The 24,820-nt window shown below is 38.8% G+C and overlaps 1 pseudogene across 1 annotated transcript; it reads left to right on the top strand.

Annotated features, from left to right (window-relative positions):
- Nucleotides 1-537: 537 nt before the first annotated feature.
- On the top strand, nt 538-23,090 carry LOC104592064 (ABC transporter G family member 36-like; annotated as a pseudogene). The gene is made up of 20 exons (XR_016079316.1): nt 538-1,074; nt 1,744-1,953; nt 2,051-2,135; nt 2,264-2,423; nt 2,510-2,586; nt 2,714-2,767; nt 4,456-4,546; nt 16,065-16,366; nt 16,620-17,234; nt 17,355-17,464; nt 17,623-17,776; nt 17,996-18,151; nt 18,237-18,412; nt 18,590-19,114; nt 21,057-21,109; nt 21,188-21,271; nt 21,415-21,548; nt 21,712-22,101; nt 22,328-22,582; nt 22,693-23,090. The product of XR_016079316.1 is annotated as an ABC transporter G family member 36-like (transcript).
- The last annotated feature ends 1,730 nt before the right edge of the window (nt 23,091-24,820 follow it).

Genomic DNA, 24,820 nt, shown 5'->3' with positions numbered 1-24,820 from the left:
ATAAAACAGACAGAGTCATCAGAACCAAACAAATCATTAATTACGATAATCGGGTCTGATCCAATAATAACTTCGAAATTTACCCATTTTACACATAAAATATATCAAGAGTTACAGGGAAAAACAGCAGGCCTTTATATATTATTAATTATATAATTGGTTCAAAGCAGACAAGAAGTAAACAAAAAAAAAAACGATGCTAACTCAATAATTATTAATTATTAATTTTGACTCAAATCACATTACAGAACTGACAAATCGGTTCGATAAATTCGGGTCTATCAGTAGACCCGATTCATTGACAGCTCTGTAAACGTTACCATCTCCATTAGTTTTTCAACAAACCAACCATTCTGACAGATGTGTTTAAATACGCCTCAAACTTCTTTCACAAATGGAGTCTGTGGCAGGTCTCTGATCTTTCTTTTCTAAGTCCATCTCTATTTCCAAGGAGTAGAGAGAGAGAAAGACATACCATGTTGAAGATCACGAAAAATGAAAAAACAGGGGAGTCGTTAAAAAACTTCTGTGATATAAAATTAGTCTAAGGCTCAAATTCCAGCAACCCAATTTGTTCATCTTTCATCCAATTTCAAGAGTGAATCGTAAGATTCTCTCTCTCATTTAACCAAAACGCTTACCGACAGACTATTTGTTCAAGTATTCATTTGTTGGAGTTCCAGTTAACATGGAGCTGGAGGGATTAGAAAGAGTGTTGGGTGCGGGAAGGCGAGAAAGTCAGAGCATGAGTAGGAGCATAAACAGGGGTAGTAGGGGCGTGGAAGACGTCTTCGCGAGGTCCATGGGTTCGAGGAGAAGCACTCATGCCGACGAAGACGAAGAGGCTCTCAAATGGGCTGCTCTGGAGAAGTTGCCGACGTATGATCGCCTGAGAACCTCCATCTTTATATCTCTCGTGGAAAATGAAAACCAGGGGAACAAGTTCGTCCACAAGGAGGTCGACGTTCGCAAGCTTGACATAAACGATCGCCAATAATTCATTGAGAGGGTCTTTAAGGTCGCGGAAGAAGATAATGAGAAGTTCCTGCAAAAGCTCAGGAACCGAATTGACAAGTCAGTTTCATCTTTCTTCATCTTTTTACGGTCTCCTGTCTAAAATATCAAAATTTCGACCAAAGCTGTTTTTGTTGCTCACTTTTTTTTTAATCAATTCTAATATTTTTTTCATATCCAAAACCATTCCTGGCTTTGTGAAAGTATCGATTCTTTTCTAACAAGGCATTGAATCTCTTTTCCAATGGAGCAGAGATGGATGAAAGAAACCTGTTGGAGTTTGTGATGGTTGAAAGATGATTGTCCCAGTTTTGTTTTACTACTGATATTATTAAATTAATTGTTTTTGGTGTGTAATTGTTTGTCCGCATTGAAGAATAGCTACATTTGTTGAGCCTTTCTGTTTTAATGTCTGACTTGGTAGTTTCAGCCTTTCAGGTTGCTAGATGCCATGTGGCAACTTATCTCTGTAATATTTTGTCGCCAAAACAAAGAAAGAAACGTTTATTCAAGATGATTGGTTTCTGCGATCTTGTTTGTTTTGAAAATCTCTCTAGTCATTATAGAGTTGATTTTTCCGTGCCAAAGTTTTTGGTAAATGGTCTAATTGATTTGGCTGAAACTTCAAAACCAGGCCAACTCGTATGAGTTTGTTTAGTTTACTTGGTTCAACTGAGAACGATCGAGCTTCTGTTTGTCATATTTCTCACCGAGTTATTCTGATTGCAGGGTGGGAATTCAACTTCCAACGGTTGAAGTGAGATTTGAACATTTAACTATTGAAGCCGATTGCAAAATTGGCAGCAGAGCCCTTCCTACACTCCTCAACACCGCTAGAAACATTGCAGAATCATCTCTAGGCCTGTTAGGAATCAGAATGGCAAAACAAACAAAACTCTCCATACTAAAAGATGCCTCTGGGACTATCAAACCTTCGAGGTAAATTCATGGAGATGTGCATACAATCTTATGATATCAAAACCAAAAGCTTAGAGCGAGACCCAATTTCTTTATTTAATCTGTCTGTTTGTTCCAGGATGGTGCTTCTATTAGGTACTCCATCCTCTGGGAAAACGACATTGTTGCTGGCATTGGCAGGAAAACTAGACCCCAGCTTAAAGGTTGGTAAAGCAACGAAGTTTTTATGCCGATCGAGTTAGACATGTTTGTGTTCCTGGCTTTCCAAAAGCTTTGGTGCTATAACAGATAAAGATGATCATATATTATATTTTCGTCTTTGATGAATCAGGTTAAAGGAGAAATCACGTATAATGGGCATAGGCTTGATGAATTCGTTCCGCAGAAGACATCGGCATACATCAGCCAGAACGACGTTCACGTACCAGAACTAACTGTTAAAGAAACACTCGATTTCTAAGCGAGGTTCCAAGGGGTCGGATCACGATATGGTAATTTGATCAAGTTAACTCCGACGTTATTAATTTTATCTCTATTTAATTATTCGACCTTCAATTAATAATGGGTCGTATCACAGATCTCCTATCTGAGCTTGCGAGGAGGGAGAAGGACGCCGGAATATTCCCCGAGGCGGAAGTTGATCTCTTCATGAAGGTAAAGGGCGTTGGTTATGAGGAGAAACACATTGGAATGCGACTGACCTCTGCAACTGCAATGCACAATAGTTCATACTATTCAATTAAATTTTGGTTACTTACCCAACAGTTTATATTTTTCTTAGGCAACCGCAATTGAAGGAATTGAGAGCAGTTTGATTACAGACTATACGCTGAAGGTAATGACAGAGACCCTCATCTCTCAGAGTCAGAGTCAGAGTCAGAGGCATTAACTGGGGATCCCTCTAAGATTAGAGCCTTCTGTTTAAGGCTTGCTAGCTTTAAAGACTTTTCGCAGGTCACACATATTATGCATTAATTAGAACATGGTCTGCAGTCTCCATTGGCAGATTTTTCCAGGAATTCACATTTACGAAGTAGATACTCCACCAGAGGCCAGACAATTATGGCTCTGAAATGTGCAACTTGGCCGGGCTCAACAGTCCCTATCCACTGAATTGAAGCACTGTTAGAGTTAGACTAGTCACCAAGGCCCAAGGGACCCTTAATGTCATTATTACATTAATTTTTATATGAGTTACTAAAAACACATAATTTCATTGATTTATTAAAATCTACCATATTATATAATTTACATTTTACTAAAACACGCTGTATAGTTGCAACCAGGCTAAATTTGGGAGTACTTATTTGAAAAATAAGTGCTTCTTCTAATAAACATTTAGGAAGTGTTTAGTGAGAAAACACTTATTTTAAACATGGGTAGTATAGGCATTTTCAAAATGACATGGTAGGGTAAGATAGGATAGAAAGGAAATAATCACTTATTGAATAAGCATTTAAAAATAAGTCCAAAATTTGGGCTTTTCAGAATTTTAGTCTTATTTTCCACACACAAATAAGTGCCTATTGATGTAGTTCAAACCCAAAATAAGTACTTATTCAAATAAATATTTATTTTCAAGTATATCTAAAATTTTCATTAATTATGTGAACACCTAAATTAAGTGGAAAATGTTTAAGGGCATGGGCCCATGCTTATTTATTTTCAAAGTATCTCTAACCTTTTCTTTTGGATTGAGAACAAAATTGACTAAAAGAAGCGATTGTCTATATTTTACCAAGTACAAGAATAATATTTCGATTTTTTGATTAAATTTATTGGAATAGACTAGGGGTGGATTCAAGCCAAGCCGATCTCGAATAGCTCAAGCTCGACTTGAGAAAAATGTTTTATAAAATTAAAAAAATTATATATAAAAAAATATTTTTGTTTGATATTTAAAAAAATAAGAATTATAATAATTAGTTATTATTATATATAAAAATAAAAATATTGTAATATTTTTATTATATATATTATTTTTCTATAATTTTATATTTTATTATTATTATGATTGTTGTTGTTGTTGTTGTTGTTGTTGTTATTATTATTGTTATTATTGTTATTATTATTATTATTATTATTATTATTATTATTATTATTATTATTATTATTATTATTATTATTATTATTATTATTATTATTATATGTATGCATATATGTATGTAGATATTCGAGCTTGGATCACGAGCCAAGCTTTATTAGGCTCAAGCTCAGCTCAAATAATAAACAGGCCTGTAAATTGGGCTCAAGCTTGGCTCAAAACTCGGTTGAAACCGAGTCGAGTTGAGCTTGAGTAGCTCATGAAGAGCTCAGCTCGTGGCCACCCTTAAAATAGACATTAGGATCAAAACTGTCATTTTTACCACTTTAGTCTAAGGGAACGTTGATTAAGTAAATCGATTGTAAGATAGATTTTAATAAATCTATGAAATTATAGGGGTATTTTAGTTATGCTGTGACACTTTTCATAATGGACCTATTTCGATAAAAAAATACTAACGTGAACCCAATTTGAAACAGATATTGGGGCTCGATATATGTAGGGATACCATTGTCGGAGGTGATATGCTGAGAGGAATTTCGGGTGGGCAGAAAAAGCGAGTCACCACAGGTCAGTTGTTTAGCCATTTTTTTTCAAGCCGTTTTGATTTTAGTTTTGTTTTGGCTGGTTAGATTAATGGGTTTTGGACCTGTTGGTGAGATGAGACCTTCCTTCAAGTGAAAAAAAAATCCCTTTGAGGGCTTTTTTTGGCTTTTTTTTTGGGATTTTGAGAAGGAGAAAGTTGGTCAATGGGATTGTACCAAGAAGTCCATGTTCTTTTTTCAAATTTACGTGGGGACCAGGGAAAGTTTATTTTCCTAGTATCACTTACCCGGTATCCATCTTTTAGGTGGGTAAATTAACTTTCCCATATAGGAGAAAGTTGTCAATGCTTGGATGGGACATAAATGCCTCTTTTGATAATAGATTTTTTATGGCTAAAATGGTCATTATTTTATTTACTTAGAAAATAAAAGAACATGGGTAAATGCACTTACTCAGAAAAATGTTTTCTAAGAAATACTTACCCAAATAACTTACTTGGGTAAATGGCATTTAAAATTTATTTATCCTTCGTAATTTAGGATTGATCTTTTTTTCTTTAGTTATAATGATAATGCTCTACATCAGTTATAAAATATATGGGACCCATAGTGAGAAGTTGAATGATTGTAGATCTCATGTATTTTATCAATGGTATGAAATACTATTATTGGTTGCACAACCTACTGAATAGCTATTACATTTATCTAATCCCATATTTTATTTATTTATATTGACTTATTAGTTTTAGTGATAAAAAATAATAAAAAAGTTTGATGAATTAACAAAATGAGATACCTTTACAAATCTATATCTATACTACCTATAAAAGAGCAAATGTCCATTTTTTCTGAAATTTTCATTGGACAATTTTTACCCCTTATTTAAGTAGAATAGAACAGACATAAAGAGGGCATATATGTCCTTTATTCTCACTCCAAAAACTATCAACTTATAATAGTTAAGAAACTGTCCACTTATAACTATTTAAAATGAGAATTGTAAATAGTTTTATCTTGGATATACTATCACGTGTAAATGTAGGGCCATCTTTACTAGTATATTACAAAAACAGTGGTAATGACAAAAAAGTTGCACATCAACCCCAAGGTACTGTTGTTGTCTCCTTCCTTGGAACGCCACAACAGGGCCAAGGAGCAAGTTTCCTCTCTCTCTCTCTCTCCGTCCTTCCCATCTTTCCACTTTTCAACTAATCCAAACCAGGTCCAAACCCCAGCGAAAATCAAAACAAAACAGATCTTAATCACGTCTCCCTCAAACCGAAACAGAGTAGTAAAACCACTGATCCCCACCTCTTTTCCTCTTTGTCTTACCTTCACTTCCTTCTTCTTCTCCTTCTTCTATCTTCATCGCTGCCATCAACTTTGTTATTTCTTGAAAGAAGTAGAATGGGAGAGAGCAGTGTTAATCAAAGAAACTCTTCCAATAACCCCACTTATTTGTAAAGCCAAGGTCTTTGAACATTTGATGAATCATTGTTTACTCCATTATCGGACCTATGGATGATTGGCAACCAACCCGGTGCCAAATCTCTTGACAATTGACACGAAAAACAAAGAAAATAAATGGAGAAAATAATATTTCTCCTAATACTTAATTCAATAGGTTACAACCTATTTATAATAAAGCTAGGGATACAATCAGAGAACAGGTTGGCAACCTAAATTGGAATACAAAAGGAAAGAAATAAGATATGTAGAGCTAATTGGAGTGGAACTATATCTCCTAGAACTAAGGGGATAATGATACTAGTTTTGATAGAACTATCTCTCCTAGGGATAAAGATAGAATACTAAATCTGATGGAATACGCTAATATCCCCCCTCAAACTCAAGATGGTAATGTATCAGTCATCGGGAGTTTGCCAACTAGAGTACAAAAGCGAAGAGGAGAGTGAGCTTTGGTAAATATATCTGCAGACTGATCCTGGGAAGGGATAGGAATAAGGCGAACAGTACCCTCGAGCACATGATGACAAATAAAGTGACAATCAGTCTCAATATGCTTAGTGCGCTCATGAAATACATCATTGTGGGTAATCTGTATGGCGCTACGATTGTCACAGTAAAGAGAGGTTGCAGATGAATGAGTAATTCCCATGTCATGGAGTAACCATCGTAACCATAACAGCTCGGAGATAGTGTCAGCAAGAGCTCGATATTCAGCGTCAGTACTGGAACGAGAGACAACCGTTTGCTTCTTACTACGCCAAGATATAAGAGAATTGCCAAGAAAGAAGCAATAACCAGTAGTGGAGCGTCTATCAGTAGGATCAGTAAAAAAATATGAAGATGTTGTGGTAACTCGAAATGGGGAGAGACTTGAGAACATTTTCTGTTCCTAAAAGGTAACATGACGAGATATGCGAAGTCGTTGGGAAAGAGGATCCCAACACCGATATCCTTTATGTTCAATACCCATACCCGAGAAAACAACATAAACGTGCTTTTGGTTCCAATTTGGTATGTTCATGAGGTTGCAATAGAACAAAACAAGCACAACCAAATACACGAAGAGACTGGTAATCAGGACAATGGCCATACAGTCATTCATAAGGAGAAATGTTACCAATAACAAGAGAAGGAATGCGATTGATGGTATAAAAAGTAGTGAGGGTTGCCTCCCCCCAAAAACGTTCAAGACAAGAGGAAGAGATTAAAAGAGCTCGAACAGTATCAAGAATATGCCTATGATTTCGTTCTGCACACCCATTTTGTTGAGAGGTGTTGGGACAAGATATATGAATGATGGTTCCATTTTGTGAAAGAAATTAGGTAATGATAGAATCTCTATATTCCATGGCATTATTAGTGCAAAAAATTTTGATGATAGAGGAAAACTGAGTTTTGATCATGGTGGCAAATTGAATATAAATTGCAGGTAATTCAGATTTATTACGCATGAGATAAATCCATGTATATCAAGAAAAATCATCAACAAAGATCACAAAATAACGCGAACCACCCATGGTATTATGAGGCGAAGGTCCCCAAATATCAGAATGAATAAGATCAAAAGGTGCAGAAGAAACATAATCACTTATATTAAAAGGCAATGCATGATGTTTTGAAAGATGACAGGAAACACAATTAAAGGGTGTTGTTTTAACAGGACCCAAACATCCATTAGAAATTAAAGATCATAATCTAGAGGTAGAAATGTGACCAAGACGAGAATGCCAGACGCTAGAGGTGACAACAGTAGCAAGAGATGGTAATTGAAGAGATGATAGCTCAAACAATCTCCCTACCTTACGGCCTATCCCAATGATCTTCCTTGCCCGTGGATCCTGCACAGTACAACCACGACTTGAGAAATGTATTTCAAAATCAAGTTCACATAATTGTCCAACAGATATAAGATTTAGAGATAATTGAGGTACCAAAAAAGTATTAGGTAGTGACAAACGAGGTGTAGAAATAGTTCCTACACTTTTGACAATTAAGGTTGAACTATCGGCAATATGAACAATTGGTGCAATAGAAGGATGTGACTTGGAAGTAAACAGGGATGAATTGGATGTCATATGATTGCAACAGGCAGAATCAAAATACCATGATGAGGTAGTACCTGGAGTGACGGACAAAACTGAATTAGAAGGCATACCAGAAGCAGGTTGGAACTGGTGAAGAAAGGAGTTCTCGAAGAGAAAATTTTGGAGAGGTGTTATCAGAAGAATCCTCTGTGGCAGCAACGATAGTAGAACTCGAAGCCTGAGAACCCATGGATGAGGACTTCTGTCCAGACGCCTTTTTGGCTTGCAAGCGGCAACACTCAGAAATAGTATGATCAGTCTTCTTGCAGTAATTGCAGAAACTCCGTTTTGAGGATTTAGAGGAAGTTGAAGAAGTAGTAGACGTACCTGGAGTAGTAAGAACAACATCAGTAGATAGTAAGGATCGCTCATCTCGAAGTGTTTTTAGTCAAGTTTCTTCAGAGAGCAAATCTTTGATCACAACTTCAAGGGAGGGCAATGGGCTACGATGAAGTAGAGTACCACTAATAGGTTCATACTTATCCCTGAGAGTCATCAGAAGATGCCAAACACATTGGCGATCGTGAAGCTTGGAATAAGTAGTGGCCGCAGAGGTACTATCCCATTCAGGTTCACACTGTGCTAACTGATCCCAAAGAACTTGTAATTCAGAGACATAACTGTGAATGGTCTGTTCAGGTTGCTGCTTCATACGGTGAAGACGCCTATAGAGCTGAAACTGATGCACATCATCAGAAATAGAATAACGAGCTTGTAAGAAATCCCATACCTCTTTAGGAGAGTCATATCTGCGAAATTCCAACTTGATGCTTGCAATACAAGTATTGTGAAACCAAGTCAATATTTGATGATTTTTTCCATCCCATTTTTCTATTCATTCAGCAAATTTATCCTCCGGTTCATCAGCAATTTTAGTAGGTTTGAGAATCTCACCAGTCAGTCAATCACATACCGCCATAGAAGGTGTCCCTTGAGAAAACTGCATATCTCTTCGGACCATAAATCATAATTTGAGCCATCGAAGGTAACAGTGATGGGATGAGAGATATGTTAAGCAGCCTTAGATGAATCCATGAGGAGAAACGCAAAACTTTGGAGCAACACAAGTCATGGGAAAATCTCAATACTGACCTTAAAAAAAACAGGGATTGTTGAACTCTGCAAGCCCTTTGGCACGATAGTCGACACCAAGTGCAATGTTGATGCCAATCAAAATCAGGCCTTTGTCGAGTTCGCAGACCACAAGATCTCTGAAGAGACAACCACCGGTGTCAAAAGGCTTCACTAGATGCAAATTGCTGGAACCATCGTTGAATCACCTGATGGATTCACCAACAGCCAGTTCGCTACCGAAGCTGCTGTCCAAACCCCGGAAGCCCAATTTAATTACTATAGAAGCTGCCATATCTTTTATCCAGACGCCTAATGGAGAAATCGTTCAATCAGCTTCCACCCAAACGCCTGGCAGAAAAGGAATACAGTTTGTTGTGGAAGCGCATGCATGTTTTGCCTTGAGACAGACGACGTGGATGGAGCTGTTAAGAAGGCCGTCAGCGCTGGTGCGACGCTCGAGGGTGAGATCACAGAGGGCGAGGGCTCTTGCTGCGGTGGACGAGTTGGGAAGGTGAAGGATCCGTACGGCTATGCCTGGCTCATTTGCTCCCCTGCCGAACAAGAGCTCCCTCTCATCCTTTGCGCCGAACTGAAGATTGGATCCTCCGTCCTCCAAGTTTGCGACCAGACCGACGACTCTTCTGCTCCAGTTTGTTGCTAAAGCAGTTGGAATCGTCATTCAGACAAATGGGTCTACCATGCAATATGCCGCTAAAGAATCGATCGATGGGGATACAACTCAATTTGCCGAGGAAGTTGCCTCGGCTTCTATTGAAATGCCTGACGAGGAAACCATTCAATTTACTGGCGAAGCAGCGGGGAATTCCATGAGAATAATGCTATGATACCATGACACGAAAAACAAAGAAAATAAATGGAGAAAATAATATTTCTCTTAATACTTAATTCAATAGGTTACAACCTATTTATAATAAAGGTAGGGATACAATCAGAGAACAGGTTGGCAACCTAAATTGGAATACAAAAAGGAAAGAAATAAGATATGTAGAATTAATTGGAGTGGAACTATATCTCCTAGAATTAAGGGGATAATGATACTAGTTTTGATAGAACTCTCTCTCCTAGAGATAAAGATAGAATACTAAATCTGATGGAATACTCTAACAACAATAATCGCAGATCCACTGAACAAGAAAACCAAATCTCCTTTCTAAATGTCTTTGCTTTGGAAAGATCTACCTTGATAACCTGTATCCGAGTTTTTCTTCAATCGATTTGATCTGTTATTGGGTACAGAAGAGAGTAGCAACTTTGAGATTTCCAAAGCTGCATAATTAGGTTAAGCAGTTTTGGTTCCACCGTTGAATGCTATTCATCATCACAGTTTACAGCCTCTAAGTTCATCTTCATTCTAGACAGTTTACCAAACACAAAGAAAGATAAAGAGTAAGGGAAGGGCCGAAGGGGTTTTAACTTAGCGAGAATGACGGTTCAGCCCACGGTCAGAATTTGTAGGTGGGTCTTAGCCTATTGTGGCAGTGTCTACTTTTCTTTTTTATTTTAGCGAGAATGACGGTTCAGCCCAGGGTCAGAAATTTTAGGCTCAAAGTACAGTTGGGGTGGGTGCCAGTTCGGAATCGATGCCAATTCACCATGGACATTGATGTATAGAGTAGAGGTTTTTGACATTTTAAATGTTTATAGCTCTGTGGTAGAATTCAAAAATATGCATTGGGCCTGTCCGTATATTTTATTTTTGGGCAAATCTCTTAAACTATCCCCACAAAATTGACAAATTGTACATATACTGTTTACATATTGTAAATTACCCTTAGGTTTTCTAACAATTAACACGGCCTTACACTAAGAGAAAATGAAATATTGAATTTGCCCTTCACTATTCATTAAATTTTCAAAATAAAACCCAACTGACGAAAAACCCTTAATTTCCAATTTTTTCCAAATGCAAAGAAGGGTTTTGCAGGGGGACACACAACCCTCCCGTTAAATCTCTTTGAAATCAATTCTCTCCTTTCTACCACCTCAATCGCACATAGTGGGATGTCAAAGAAGCTATCGTCGCCAGTGTTGCAACCGACGGAAATAGCTGAGGAGATGGCAGAGAAAGAGATCCATTCTCCTTTGCCTAAAGAAACAAGGTGATCATTTAACTTGATCGTGGGAGATGAAGTCAAGTTCGTGGCAGACAACAGAGATCCATTCTCACCCACCAGAACAGAACAACCATCGCCGTTATCATGACCTCTGATTTCTTCTTTTTTCTGAAAACCAACTCCATGTCCAGACCAAACCCATTAATGTCTTGTTGAGCTAGTGTTGTATGTATGCACTATAGGAGGTATACCCAGGGCGAATTTGGAGGTCATCGCTCGAAGATGGAGTCATCGGAGGCAGAAACGACGTTTTTCTCAGTGAATCCAAACACCCCAACTCGCTTCACCATGCACCAACGGAAACCACTAACTGTGAAAGTCTCCCTTCACCACCAACGGTGGGCTTGGAACTAAATCGATTCCCACTGAATCCAACACCCCAACTCGCTTCAATGCCGCCACCTCCTGCCCCATCCGAGCACCAATGCACAACGCTTTCGAGTTGTTCCCAAGTAGCTTCTTGCGTTTCAGATCTTCGAAAAAATTATTGAACACATCAATCTTGCGATCCCAATCTCTGGTGGTCCATATTTTTCTCGGTCTAGGATTTAACGTCTTGTCGAGCTGTTGTATGTATGCACTATAGGAGGTATACCCAGGGCAAATTCGGAGGTCACCGCTCGAAAATGGAGCCGTCAGAGGCGGAGATGGCATTTTCAAAGCGGCACTATCACGTTCTGGCCTCTCTCTCATTTGGACTCGGCAAACCCAACTTCGGCTTGCTAATGCCTCCAAAAATGGCGGAAACGGCTCGGTTTGTCTGTGCCGTTGTTCCACTTATACCGATCATCGCTGATGCTGATACAGGTGGTGGCAATACTCTCAATGTTGAGAGGACTGTCCAAGACTTATTTGCACCGCCATGGCTGCAAGATAAGCTTATTTTAAGAATTTTAAAATAATTAATACTCACGTGATGTTACCTTACAGTGTGACGAAAAATTAACATTGTTAGAAAATTTAAAGAATATAAATAGTAAAGGCACAGTTTATCAATTTGGTGAATAATAGGGTTAGCTTAGAAAATTTACCCTTTATTTTTTTATTAATAATAACCCTATCTACAAATTTTTAAATTTTTAAGATCTTTTAAGAATCCATTCTATTGAAAGCAAAAAGCATGTGAACACATTGAGAACAATACATCTAAACGTCATTCATGTCTTGCCTTCAAAAAAAAACCTCAGACAAATTAATGTTAAAACGGGAATGAAAAGTTCAACATAAATTCATGAAAACTAAAATAAAATAAAATTTTGAGATCGCAAATCTGTGATTCGCACTCATCGATAAGTTTTACTTTTATCAATTTCAAAATAGTGAAATACATTTTTCAGAGACAAAATTGATAGTTTATTATTAAGCCGATTTTGGTAATACTTGTTTCTCTCTTGATTCTGTCTCTCCCCTCAACAGATCAAAGGGGGTAGAAGTTAATAGATAAACCCTAGGGTGGTCTTTTACTATTTTACGGAAACCACAAAAAGTTTATCCTTTTTCCTAATTGGTCTGTTATAAGGACATGATCAAAAAAAAAAAATCCTGATTAATTTGACTATATGTTTAACCAGGTATTAAAACTGCACGTATGAATATTTTAACCAAATTTTCTGTTATTTCAAGAACTCTGTGGTTGCAGTATGGTACCAAAATGATCGAATTTCAAGTGAGCAAAGTCTCCCTGAGTGTGTACTGTACTCGAATTGGTCTCAATTAACGTTTTACACTGCTTTGGGCTCAGGCTTCGTACTAAGTCCATTAAATTTGGGGAAGAGACCAATGTCAGCCCGCCCAAGTTGCAACCCTAACTTACTATTTGATTGGTTGTAACCAAATCAGACAATGAATCGATCAAGAGTCTGGTTCCTGGGTCAAATGGACGGTCCATTTTAAGAAAAAAAATTAAAAAATAAAAAACAGTCAAAATCGTTGAACGATTCAACTGCCTGAGTCATGGCAAAATAACAGTTTTGAAGTAAAACAGAACTGGTCACCCGACTGATTCCCGATTTTTTGGTCCAACCATACGGCCTAGTTCAATTTTGAAAATCATGGGTTGTAATGCTCCAAAGACCATCTCTTGGGCTATCCCTCTTTATTTTTTTAATCTATGAATTTTTCTTAAAAAGAAGTTAGAGATTAATTGGCAATTAGGTGGCTTTAGGGAGATAGGATTTCCTAAAAGCAAAAACTCTATTCACACAGTGCTGCACATTAAAAACATCTCCCACTATATTTAACATACATGGAGATATTTCAAATATGCTACTTAATGTCCCAAGTATATTTGGGAGGAATACAAATGCAAATATTTTGAGTGTAAAACTTTATATTTTATGTTGTTGCGCGATCTGACTACTCCCAGCTGTAGAGCGATTTGGCTTCCAATCGAGCAGCGAGTTAGATGAATCTGCAAGATAGTGGATTAGAGAACCCGAGGTGGCTAATCCGACGATGTCGTTCCGATGCTTAAGTTAATATACTGTAATGCGAGCTGAATGCTTTGAGAATTTGAGAGCTTGAGAGCTAGAGAGTTGAGTAATCACATGTACCTTTTGCCTTGAGGTTTCGGTCTTTATATATACTAGAGTAGTCGTGGAACTCACGAAAGAGCTCTGGGATCTCCGAAGTGTGGAGATAGAGTTCGTTCCGCTTCCGAAGGAGTAGTATGTAGATAAGGCTTATCATTCCACTTCCGACTCTGGCAGAGCTGGGATGAGTTCCCATTGTGATCTCGGAAAAGTCGGGATCTGTTAGCTCATCATGATCTCGAGAGATTTGGGATTTGTTGGAGAAACTTCTGGAGTCGTTACATGGCGATTCGGGTTATTAGCTCCGAGCTGATACTTCGGTTCTTTAGTTCCGAACTGGATTGAATGCCGAGGTGCCCCGACGTCGAGGTGAGTTTTGGGCCGAGGTGGCTGAATACCCGAGCTCAAACGTTGTGAACTAGTCTTGCTAGGTTGACCTGTCATCCCTTAGTCAGGTCGTGTCCACTTGTCCCCTTCTTGCTAGGTCAGCTCGTTGTGCTGAAATAATTAACCACATCAAGTAGTTTTGCATAAAAAGGCAAAACCACAAAACTAGATACCAACCTTTCTGATTGAACTTCATCGCCTCTAACCATCAGCTGTGTTTGCGTTTCAGACCAACACAACAGCGGCTAAAGATGGAAAAAAAATAATGCATGAATTTGATGGTCTAATTTTCATCCGACTATGCTTTGTTAATTTGATTTACGGTTGGAAATATCCGTCACATGTTAAGTTGATTACTTCTGACATGAAGACTTTTAATTAGGGGTGAGCAAATGGGTAGATTTTACCTGGAATCGAATGGAATCGATTTTAAATCGGTTTTGAATTTAATTTATCCAATTTATTATAAGATAGGGTTTAGTTCCAAATTCTTAGAATCGATCTCTATTCAGGCCGTTTCCAAGGTCTAGAGATTTACCCTATCCGAACTGACATAATGAACTAGTCTTGGTAGAACCGAACTTGTTAGAATCTGCCTTGTAATCGAACTTGCTTTGAAATAAATGCCAGAATACTTATGGGGATGTGAAGATTTGAACCCAAACATTCATAATTACGAAGGCCATGGTTTCACTTGACCATTGAGTTACTTAAGTGATTTGATCATTTGTTTTCATTTTAATATTTGAATGTATACAATAAGTAGTGTAAAATGTAATATCTACAAAATTTAAATTTAATTTATAAGTTTTTAACCATATAATGATAATCTACATATTAAGTTATCCAAATTAATTAATAAAGATAATATATTATGTTTATTAAAAATTAAGTTTTTAAAGAACATGCTTTTTTATGAAGGGGGAGAGTAAAGAAAGTACAGGTTCCATGAATAGACCTTAGAACTGACCTTCACAGGGTAGGTTCCAAGTTCTACGGTGGAACTAAACCAAACTGGCCCATGTTCACCCCTACTTTCAACTATATTTGGACTTGGGTTAGGGTTCCAGCCCATTAAAATTTTACAAATTTCCAATCCAAGTTGCACCATTATCATCCATGGCCGTCCAAATTTCCTACTGCTATTCCATATCGGTTATCGGATGTATGGATAAAGAACAATTTAGTGCATGAGGCTCCAGCCAATGCACGGTTTGGGGAGGAACAGATGTATATAGGGGTGTCAACAGACCAATTTTGGGTATCTCGTCCAAATCAAAATCAATTTGGACAGATTGGATGGACTAATAAGATATATTAAATTGGACCAGTCTAGATTTAATGGTCCAAAGTATTTATTGGATTGGATGGGATCTGGTCCGTCTGTAATGAATTTAAATTAGATTGGATCAGATTGAATCAATATCTAGTCCATTGGCACAAAAAAATAAAAATAGTAGTGCCACTGTCAGTGGACCAAGTTTCTGTTGGAACCAATCTAAATTAAAATCAACTTGAACAGATTGAACGGTCTAGATATTGAATAGGACTGGCCCAAAATGGTCCTGAATATTCATTGGATTGGATTGATGCTGGTCCATCTGTAATGGATTCAAAATGGTCCAGTGTATTCATTGGATTGGAATGGTGTTGTTCTATCTATAATGCAATCATATTGGATCGGATTGGACTGGACCAAATTCCAATTGAAATCTCTAATCGTACACAGCCTTACCCCTATACGTACAGTGATAGAGAGATACTTTCAAAGATTTAAACTCTGGCCACCCAGTGATCCAGGTCGCAGTAGAGTAAGCAAACCGTTGTGCCAAGGCTCACCCTGCAACTTTCCATTTTGGCAGGAGAGATGATTGTTGGGCCCACAAAGACACTCTTCATGGATGAGATATCGACAGGTCTAGACAGCTCCACTACCTTTCAGATAGTGAGGTGCCTGCAGCAGGTCGTCCACCTCACCGAAGCAACCATCTTGATGTCCCTCCTCCAGCCTGCTCCAGAGACGTTTGATCTCTTTGATGACGTGATCCTCCTCTCTGAGGGCCAGATCGTCTACCATGGCCCACGAGAACACGTGGTCGAATTCTTTGAGAGCTGCGATTTCCGCTGCCCTGAGAGGAAGGACATCGCTGATTTCTTGCAAGAGGTAAATAACAATAACATATATGATATCTAAATGGAAGTAATAAATTGGTAGCTTGAGAACCATTGAATCCATGGATGACATGCACTGTCTCAGTGTGTGCAATTTACATCCTATCCCATCCGTCCGCCTAGAACACTTTAGCCGATTAAAAGAAGTATTTGCTAAAGTGCGCATTTAGTTATTTTAAAGGTATGAATTGTGAATTCAATGAACCAAAGTGTTCCATTAATTGTTGGCATTGTTATGTGATCAGGTGACTTCAAGGAAGGATCAGGAGCAATACTGGGCAGATAAGAACAAGCCATTCCGATATGTATCAGTCACCGAGTTTGTGAACCGGTTCAAGAGGTTCCATGTGGGGCTGCGCCTCGACAACGAGCTCTCAGTCCCCTACGACAAGAGCAGAAGTCATAGAGCTGCTCTGGTTTTCGACAAGTACTCAGTTCCCAAAATGGAGCTCTTTAAGATTTCAATGGACAGGGAGTGGCTCCTACTCAAGAGAAATTCCTTTGTGTATGTCTTCAAGACTGTCCAAATCATCATGATAGCTCTATTTGGAGCAACTGTGTTCTTTAGGACAAGACTACACACCAGGAATGAAGACGATGGGGCTGTCTACATTGGTGCACTTATCTTTACCTTGATCACCAACAACTTCAATGGATTTACCGAGATAGCCATGACCATCACAAGGCTTCCTGTATTTTATAAGCACAGCAATTTCTGCTAATATTTTTTCTCCAGCAAATGGCTTCTGGGCTCTTTAGAGTCATTGCCGGAGTGTGCAGGACCATGACAATTGCCAACACTGGTGGAGATCTCACTCTCCTCATCGTGTACATGCTTGGCGGTTTTATCCTCCCTAAAAGTTAGCATTCATCTTTGCTACATTGTCACTTCTGTAATCTCCTGATTAAGGTTTGTTTCTTCTCCGTTACACTTAATTACCAAAGTTGAGTGCATTTCCCTTTTCTTTTCTTTGGGACAGATATAATTCCAAAGTGGTGGATCTGGGGATACTGGGTTTCACCTCTTTCATACACTTACAATGCTTTTTCAGTCAATGAGATGTATGCTCCAAGATGGATGAACAAATTGGTATATTGTCTTACTCTTTTTTTCTTCAATAGTCATGTGCTATACCAGAATCTGCCTTGTTTTTTTCTTTCTTCTCTTTTACCTTTAAATTCCTGATCGATCATAAACCACCCTGTTTGCTCCCTATCTAACAACATTTTCTTTTAAGAACATTGTAGGCATCGGATAATAGCACAAGATTGGGTATCCAAGTGCTAAAGAACTTCCAGGTCTTCCAAAAGAAAAACTGGTTTTGGTTTGGATGTATTTCTCTGTTGGGTTTCACCATCCTCTTCAATGTCCTTTTTACCCTCTCACTCATGTATTTAAATCGTAAGTTACTAGCCACCTTCCTATTCTACATGGAGAACCTGTATACTTGTTTCATCCCCGGATGAATAATTTAGCTAGTCATAGTGGATATAATTAAAAAACAATCTGAAAATAACCTGTTATGGCCAAATTACTCTTACTTCTCTGAATTCTCTTGTCTTTGGTTTAAGTTGGAGTGTTAATCATAATTTCTTCATAATCATTTCTCTTTTATATTAGCAATTGGAAAGAAACAAGCAATTATATCTGAACAAGCAGCCAATGAGATGGAAGCCAATCGGGAAGGAACAAAGGAGGAACCAAGAATCATTACAACAAGGTCCAAGAGAGAATCAATCTCCAAATCATTATCTGCTGCAGATGGAAATAATTCAAGTAAGACCTGCTGTAAATGTTGGATAATCAAATAACTCATAAAGAAATTGTAAGTTCCTGACATGGACTTGTAACCACCTTTCAGGAGAAATGGCAATCCGACTAATGAGCAGCAAAACCAATACCAATAAAGGTGGCAGAAATGCCGATTCACTGCTTGAGGCCGCGAGTGGAGTTGCCCCAAAGAGAGGAATGGTTCTCCCTTTTACACCATTGGCAATGTCCTTTGATAGCATAAGTTACTATGTGGACATGCCCCCTGTAAGACTCTTTTCCTTGAATGTTTTGAGTTCTTTTGTAGCTTGAAAGTTCAACCCTACCAGATGTACTAGATATTCTGTTATGAGTACTTGAAATATTTCAAATTAAATTTGGATTGAGTATCAAATTATAACTTGGCCTAACTAGTGAATTAGCTTTGTTACCTTGTTTTAACAGGAAATAAAGGAACAAGGAGTGACAGAAGACAGGCTCCAATTACTTAGGGAAGTGACAGGGGCGTTTAGACCTGGTGCTCTGACTGCTTTGATGGGTGTTAGTGGGGCTGGAAAGACAACATTAATGGATGTTCTTGCAGGTAGAAAAACAGGGGGATACATTGAAGGTGACATCGGAATTTCTGGCTTCCTTAAAAAGCAAGAGACATTTGCTAGAATCTCAGGTTACTGTGAACAGAATGATATCCACTCCCCCCAAATCACAATTAAAGAATCATTAGTTTACTCTGCTTTGTGGATGGAGTAATGGAGCTAGTAGAGCTCGAGAATCTGAAAGACGCCATTGTGGGACTTCCAGGCATTACGGGTCTGTCAACAGAACAAAGGAAGAGGTTGACTATAGCTGTGGATCTTGTTGCTAATCCTTCAATCATCTTCATGGATGAACCAACGTCAGGTCTTGACGCAAGAGCAGCTGCTATTGTCATGAGGACTGTGAGAAACACGGTGGACACAGGCTTAGACAGTTTTGTATGCCCTTAGCTTCAATCAGAATGATGTACTTTATGAGTTTATTGTAAATGAATAAAGATACATATTTGATTCATGTTCCCTTGGTATGTTTCTGTGTAATACCCTTAAACTGGACACTTAATGAGACTCGTGTTAGTTTAGAATGTTCACAGCCAGTGGGTCGGTCTGTGGAGACCTATCCTGACAAGGCTGACACTGTAGTGCCACCAAGTCGGTTGGGGTGGCTTGTCTCAGCTGCCAGGGTGAGACCCTAGGCACATACAGTGTAGGATTAATTGAATCTTTGAACTGGACCAGATTTCCAGTATTGCCCTGGACCTTGGAGATTGATGGGCAAAATTGGAAAGTTACACCCGACCCCTAGACTCGATTATGATACTACACTAGGTGTCGGATTGGGCTGTCTTTGATGTACCAATCAGTGAGATCCTTAGCGGGGGTCAAAACCTGGGTATGTTGGGACAGTCCGAGAATTCATCTGAGTGGGTGATCATAGTGACAGGATCAGCCCCTTTGTCGGACAAAGGTAATGATCGGGGATGCACTCTCACTGATAGAAACCAAGACTGCCGGCAGCCGATTTCAACCGTTGAGATTTGTTTTGCAAAATATATTTTACATAAGATATAAAAGTATATATATATGGTTTCTAAATTGTTTGCAAGAAGGTTTTAATTCCCGGGATCCATTTAAGTGGAGAGTGCAACACTGTTCCTTGCAGCCGAGGGAGAGGTCCTCTCTTGTCGGGCAGTGTATGATCATTATGGGCTGAGAGGTTAAGTGTAAGACCATTGAGGATAACACCTGATGGGCTAATCTTGCATCTGCCCACAGTCCCTGGGTGTTACAAGGTGGCTTGGCCCAGGGACCACTTAGTGTAAGTGTTGGGCCCATAGAGCCCATTTGATGGGTTTCAGGGGGTGCACTGTCATTAACAGTGTATTCGGCCAGGCCTTGTAGCAAAGGCTGGGCCGAACCCATGTGGCTGATGTGTAGATCAATGCTTGGGTCCCACGCCATACAAGGAAGCCCAACTGGGCAGCAATTTGGAAGCCTTTTGAGTACATAACCTTAAATGGGCCTTAAGCCCATTTTGAACTGGGCTGATTTGATCAGTCATTTAAAGGGGGCGAATTCTGAAGTGGGTCAGCTAAAAGGATTGGGCTTAGACCCTATCCACTCAGAGAGTCCAAGATCTAAATATGATTTAGATCTGGAAACCTCCTAATTAGATTAGGAGACAGCTGATCTTATCTGCAGATAAGATAAGGGTTATCCCTTATCACTAAGGGACTTCTAACCCAAATATGATTTGGATTAGCAGCTCCTAATCTGATTAGGAGCTTATCCCTTTTGAGATTATAAAAGGGGAAGGGGGCGGCAGCCTACCACACAACAACATCCATAGCATTCTTCTCTTTGAAGAAAGAGAGATTGAGAGATTTCCTGCATACTGCGAATTCTCTCCTGCCGCCACCTTCCTGCTTTTGCCATTCCTTCAGTTCGATCTCCAGTTCTTGGGAGCAATCAAGATTGGATCTTGATTTCAATCTTTTAGGGAAAAGATTGGTTGGAGCTGTACTCAAGTCGTCCAGTTGATTCTTGTGAAGGGTCAAGTTCTTTTGAAGAACATTGCTGAATCTGCTCCATCCTTCACTGCGCCATCTTCAGTGGGAGCAGATTTTGGATCCTTCCTTGGGCGTGAACACCTCCATTGGGAGAAAGTATTTTTCCGTATCAGGTATAATCCTCTCCCACTCCTTTTGGTTCAGATCTGGTTCAGTTTATGGTTCAAGATTGATCCTTGAAAATATGATTTTCTAAATAGGGAATACGATTCCCAGTTGAAGGGAGAGAAAAATTTTTGAAATTCGCCCCTTATTCCGCAATCTTTGGGCGTCCATAGGATGGATCTCTCATCCCTTCAAGAACAGTTGTGTGCACAATTCACCAACCTAGCATTGATATTTTTGAAGCTTTCGATGAGGTAACTACTCTTTTTCTCTACATATAGTTATATAGTCATGGTATTAGAGTTAATATGTTACATTATTTATTACCCCAGTTGCTGCTAATGAAAAGAGGAGGACAAGTTATCTATGCAGGACCTTTGGGACAACATTCTCATAAGATTGTTGAGTACTTTGAGGTATTAATTATGTCCGGTCTTTCTATTATCAATTACCAACGTAAATTTCTTCCTATTACCAATACTAGAATTAAAATCATTAGGAGGAATAAATTACCTCATCCCCTCATCCGATCCACCAACCATTAGTTCCCTTGTTGCAGGCAATTCCTGGAGTCCTGAGAATCAAAGATAAGCAAAATCCTGCAGCATGGATGTTGGAGGCTAGCTCTATCGCAGCTGAAGTTCATCTTGGAATTGATTTTGCTGATTACTATAAATCATCAGATTTGTATCAGTAAGTGAAACTAACTTCCTTTGTGTTGATAAATAGAGTGAATTCCCTCAATGACTTTAGTTTATCCCCATACTCCATCCACAGAAAGTATTAAAAGAATAAACAAATACTTTATGTAAACTTTAAGCATTTTAATTGATATATGTCGTATTACTATCACCAGGAGGGACAAGTCATTAGTTAAGGAATTGAGCACCCCACCTCAAGGATCAAAAGATATCTATTTCCCCACGCAATACTCACAATCAATGTGGGGACAATTCAAATCCTGCCTATGGAAGCAATGGTGGACTTAAATGCTCAGAAGTTATAAAATGAACAATTTTAAACCTCATCAGGACACCTGAATGCATGGGCTAAAATAATGTCTGTCTGGTTCAGTGAAAGTTCACATGATCTGACCACCATTATTGGTGCCATGTACGTATCCGTCTTGTTCATTGGGGTCAACAATTGTTCAACTGTACAACCAGTTGTTGCCATGGAAAGAACAGTATTTTATCGAGAAAGAGCTGCTGGGATGTACTATGCTCTACCATATGCCATTGCACAGGTGAGAAGAAGTTTTTCAATTCTTAAAAGATGAATCTTTCATTTACCCAATTCTTTATGAAACTGGATAAAAAACTCAATACTTTGACCAATAATAACCTGTCTAAAAATAGTTTTGGTAGGACTGATACCTGTTCATATTAATTATGGATTTATGGTTTCTTCTCAAATGTATTCTGTCAGTGAAAACACATGTTAAAATTAATACCATGAATTATGTGTTGTAGGTGATCACTGAATTACCATATGTCTTCATCCAAACCACATATTATACGCTTATTGTATATGCCATGATCAGCTTCCAATGGACAGCAACAAAGTTTTTCTGGTTCTTCTTCATCAATTTCTTCTCATTTCTCTACTTCACATACTATGGAATGATGACTGTGTCCATCACACCAAACCACGAAATTGCATCCATCTTTGCAGCTGCTTTCTATGGACTCTTCAATCTCTTCTCAGGCTTCTTCATTCCCAAACCGGTAAGTTCATCTCTATCGTGAGGAGGACCTATTATTTTTATTTTTATTTGTGCAATGGCTTGAGCTTTCTGAACTGCTTTTGGTGTTTTGTGCCCTGATGGTTTTTGCAGAAAATTCCCAAATGGTGGATTTGGTATTATTGGATATGTCCAGTGGCATGGACAGTTTATGGGCTGATCATATCACAATATGGAGACTTGGAGGACCAAATTAGGGTGCCTGGAGGTGGGACTCAGAGCATTAAATCCTATGTCACAGACCACTTTGGGTATGATACTGGTTTCATTGGGCCTGTTGCTGGAATTTTGGTTGGTTTCACAGTGTTCTTTGCTTTTATGTATGCATATGCCATCAAAGTATTGAACTTCCAACAGAGGTAGAAATATATGAATCAGAAGCTATATATATTTGGGCTGACACTACTTGCAAACACCTCTATACAGGTTCTTCAATTAAAATGCTTCACACATCAAAAGAAGTGATGCTGGTGTAATTTCTAGTATCAAAAAGGTGTAGTTCTTACTATGTAACAAGGAGTTTAGAAGGTATATTTATATGTGAAAAGGTAGTTGCTGATTTCTTGTTCTGTTTTCCTTCTTTTTTTTAATTCCTTGAAAAGAAGGAAGATGGACTCTTAGCTTGCAAACTAGAGAAGGCCAGCTCATCTGTACGAGTGGTAATAGCTGTTGATGCTCCTACTACTCATCACACCTCCTCTACTGAAGTTATGCTTCCACAACATGATATACCACTTCCAGCTACTAATATTCATTCCATGGTTTCTCGACCTAAGCATGGGATCAGTAAGCCTCGCATTCCCCTTAATTTATCAGCTTCACGGCTTCCTTTACCTGAGAGTGATTTTGAACCCAGTTGCTTCTCACAAGCTGTCAAACATGCTCATTAGCAGTGTGCTATGGAGGAGGAATTTAATGCTCTCCTCTCCAGTGGTACTTGGGAACACTGGCAAGCACCTCCCCACTCTAATGTCATCGGTTGTAAGTGGGTCTTCCGTATCAAGCGAAATCCAGATGTCTCTATTGCTCGCTACGAATCTCTTCTTGTTGCCAAAGGGTATTCTCAACGAGGAGTGGACCTGAAGGAAACATTAAGCCCTGTCATTAAACCTGCAACTCTGTGTACCATACTCTCTCTCGCCATCTCTCATAATCGGCCATTATGTCAACTTGATGATCAAAATGCTTTCTTGCATGGTACTCTTGACGAACATGTGTATATTATTGGAGAAAATGGGGTCACTGTAACTTTGGAGGAGAAGCTCTAAGGCGGGTCTGATGATACTGTCTTTAGAACGTTATTTGCCCCCACTCAATTTCACTGAGTTTGCTATTGGGTTACAGGCAAATTCGTTCCCAGGATACAACAGAGTCTTGGGCGAGAATCTGCAACCAGCAAAGTTGAAGAGTCTCCAAAGAAACCTTCTGTGAGACTGTAGCAGGCCGGACTTAGAGAGAGAGAGAGAGAGAAAGTGAATTTTTGAAATTGTGTGATTTGGTGTCTGATAAATGCTCCTTAAATAATTTGTGAAGAAGTATGAGGAAAAGGTGGGTGCTGGTTTAGAGAAGGCACCTTGAACAGTCACAATTTCAAACATTGTGATTGTTTAAAAAGTAGTTAACAGTTGGTGGCTGTTAACTTTGAATTGTGCCTCTTGATCACACCCGATCGAATCGTGACCGTTGATCTCATCAACGGTGATCAACGGCAAGCAACGCATCAAAACCAAAGCTGCCCATCGCGAGCCATGCGAATTGCGAGCAAGTGTGCCTCTAAAGCGCTTCATTGCGCTACACACACGCGTGCACACGTGTGCGTGCGCGTTGCACAGTATCGAATCCCCATACTCTCCTCTACTAATTATAAGGAGTGTAAATAAGCTCCTATTGAAATACTGAAAACAAAACTTATAATTTTCCAATGTGGGACAAGTTCAAAACTGGGTTTTTGTAAGAGAAAACTGATTTTTCAATCAAGTGTGCAGGTACAATTTCTCATGTAATTGACCAATCAAACCCATTGGATTTAATCTCTTATGAGATTAAAATCCAACATATATGTCACAGCCACCTGGCTTTGTTGACAAGCACTTTTCATCACATGTTTGCTATTTAAAGAAGTCACTATATGGGCTCAAACAGGCCCCTAGAGCATGGTACCAAGCCCACTCTTTTCTATTACAATACACATTTCAAGTCTCCCTTGCTGATTCATCACTCT

The sequence above is a fragment of the Nelumbo nucifera genome, chromosome 8 (genome assembly GCF_055504915.1).
Source record: "Nelumbo nucifera cultivar China Antique chromosome 8, China Antique-T2T, whole genome shotgun sequence".
In the NCBI taxonomy this organism is placed as follows: domain Eukaryota; kingdom Viridiplantae; phylum Streptophyta; class Magnoliopsida; order Proteales; family Nelumbonaceae; genus Nelumbo; species Nelumbo nucifera.
This window is presented reverse-complemented; position numbering and strand designations above follow the sequence as displayed.